Here is a 3,238-nt window from a genome sequence, read left to right as displayed (position 1 = left end):
CCCACGCACCTCAGTTTGAAATGACCACTCCCTCATTTTGTAACTGTGTCCCCTCATCTCAACATCCACCCTGTCCTAGCCCCTCTAGATCTTGTTCGTTTCTATAAGATCATCCCTCATTCTTCCGAACTGCAAAGAAATACAGATTTAACTTTCTTAGGCATTCATGACAGGACAATTCTCAACCTAGGAATTAGCTTAGTGAATCTCTTCTGGACTGCTTCCATTGCTGATATAACCTTTCTTAACCAAGGGGACCAAAACTGTGCACAGCACTCCAGGCGTGACCTCACCAATGCCGTACAACTGTGACAATACTTCCCTATTTCTAACCCCCATGATGTTACATTCCTTCAAGGAGACTTTGAGTACATCCTTGAACCTGTTCCTGATTTTGCTTGGCAACCTCTGATGGAGCTCAGAACAGAAAGTCAGTTTTGGAGTCTGCTGTCAGAAGTGTGAATACTGACTGACCTCGCTACCTGAGAGCTACTGGGGCCTCAGTCCTCAGACGTTGCCCTGGGAGGGGACACTGATGTTGGTTCAATTATCCTTCCAATGAATTTGAAGGATTCTGTGGAGACAGCATTGGTGCTATCTTTCCTGTGCCTTGAGGTGCCTGCTGTGGTAGCCGGAGTCGGAGCTGTCTGGAGTTTGCACGTGACTGCATGGGTTTCCCCCAGACTCTCCAGTTTCCACCCAAAGACCTGCGATTGATGGCTTATTTGGCCCCTCGTGTAGATGGCTGGAAAGGGAATTGGGGGATCTTAATTGGCACGGCTGGGAGAATAAGTTACAGAGAAATAGTTGCGGAGTGGGATTGAAGGGATTGCCCTGAGAGATGGCATAGACTTGATGGGCTGAATGGCCTCCAGTGTTGTATGGAAATATGAAAAATGAGTGTGAAATATGAATGGTGGTAAAAACACCAATGATGTTGCACTTGATGAGGTAATTTGCTAGCAGTTTAAAAGGAATTAATAGTGAAAGCAATTACTAACTGAGCTGCTAAAGGCACCGGCAATGACAGAGAGAGTGAAAGGAATGCCATTGGGGATGGTAAACATTGCAAACCCTGTTCTGTTGAGCCTTTTGGCGGCAGGCCCTCAAAAAAAACCCACGTCGGTCTGCAGTTAATGTGCCTTCCCAAGCCCACTGGATCTCCTGGGTCACCAGTTCCATGAGTTTGAAGTTGCATCTCTTTCAGACTTTCTTTCTCCAATATACTTAAGAAATGTTGAATGTACCTATAGCACAGATGAATGAGTGTGTTAAACACACAGGGAGACATGAAGGTGAGAATATTGTTCGCAGACTAAGTAAGACACTCAGAATGCAACACAAAAGAGAGATGCAGAAATAGAAAGGGTGGACACACACAGAGCGTATTTGCATTCAGACTTTTAATCAGATGTGATTGCATAATTGTGGTTTGTGGAACAGGAGAAAGGTAAAGTGATGTTGCAAAGGCATTGGCAGGGCTATTCATACAACTTTATATAACTTCAATGCTATTCACAAAGTTAAAACAGTAGATAAGATAGGGCTACAGGTTACTCTGATCCTGGGATAAACAGCAATAATGTCATTATTGCAGACTTTGGCTGACACAAGAAATATTGCACAATGACATCCCACTATAAAAAGAACAATATGATGGCTCTTTCCTGAACCCTGCCCAAAGCAGTAAACTTGTAAGAAGGCTGTTTGCACGTAAAAGATTTGCTATGCTACACATATTGCTGTTGACCTAGAGCTGGGGACACATAATTGATACATTAATATGAAACAAATCATCCTGACCCGGACAAAGCACTGAGCAAATTGAACCTGAATTCACACTCAATCCAAAATGCAGCCAACCCATACAGCTGCATTCTGTCGCGTTCAATCAGGGAGCCAGGCTCTGCTTCCCACTAGCCTAAACCTGTATCATCTCCTCCATTCAGTTCTCTGGGATGGAGAATTCCAAACATCCACAACCCTTTGAGAAGAAATTCTTCATTATTTCCATCTTAAGTGGTGACCACTTTATCTGGTGGGCATAGTTTGAGAATTTCCCACTTGGAGAAATATCCTCTCGGCACCCACCCTGTTAACCTCAATCTAATGTTTCAAAAGATCACCTCTCGCTCTCCTGAACTCCAATGAGTCCAGGCCCACCTGCTCAACCTCATCATACATCGACCACTTCATCCCAGGAATCAAACTAGTGAACCTTCCCTGCACTGCCTCCACCTAAATTGCCACACGTCCTTCCTCAAAACCCTACACAGTCCACCAGGCAGTCTCAACAGTACCCTGTAAAGTTGCACCCAAACTTTATTACAGTTATGCTCTATGCCCCTTGTAATAAAGGCCCACGTTCCATTATCACTCCTAATTACTTGCCAGACCTGCATGTTCCATGCACTTGGATCCCCAGATCCCTTTGCATTGCAACATTTTTTAGTTGCACTACATTTAAAGAAAAATGAATCCTTCTTTCTAAGGTGGATAACCTGACATTTTCCTACATTATACTCCACCTGCCAACTTCTTGCCTAATCAATTAATCCTTTTATAACTCCTCCTCACAACTAACCCACTTACTTCTGTATCATCAATGAATTTGGCTATAGTACATTTGATCCCTTCATCCAAGTCTTTAGTGTAGATTACAAATAGCTGAGATTCCAGAACTGATCCCTTTGACTTGCTTGGGGTTCTGGTGCTGCCAGACCGGCAGATTTTCCAGACTATTGGATGTTATTTCTATTAATACCTCAATGCTCTTTTAATTCAGTTTTTTAAAGATGTTGCACAGTATGATGGATTTTCCAGTGAGCCAGGTAAGTTGAAAACAAGGCCTTGCTAAATGACTTGGGGTCTCTACAATTTTATATAACTTCTGACTCCAGGGAACAAATGTAGGGTGCAGGCGTGAAAAATCACTGTGCTTCACCCAGCTGCTGCTTACTGGAGCACTTTGTTCTGCATTTATTTCTGTCACTGATGAATTTCTTCCAGCCCACTGGTTTCCCTCCTCCTTTAACTTCCATAATGGTGGTGACTATTTTGGTTTAAAGATTAATGAGATAAGATATCTTTATGAGTCACACGTACATCGAAATGCACAGTGAAATGCATCTTTTGCGTAGGGTGTTCTGGGGTCAGCCCGCAAGTGTCGCCTCACTTCCGGCGCCAACATAGCTTGCCCACAACTTCCTAACCCATACGTCTTTGGAATGTGAGAGGA

This window comes from Pristis pectinata, chromosome 17 (assembly GCF_009764475.1).
Source record: "Pristis pectinata isolate sPriPec2 chromosome 17, sPriPec2.1.pri, whole genome shotgun sequence".
NCBI classification, from domain to species: Eukaryota; Metazoa; Chordata; class Chondrichthyes; order Rhinopristiformes; family Pristidae; genus Pristis; species Pristis pectinata.
Note: the sequence above shows the minus strand (reverse complement) of the source record.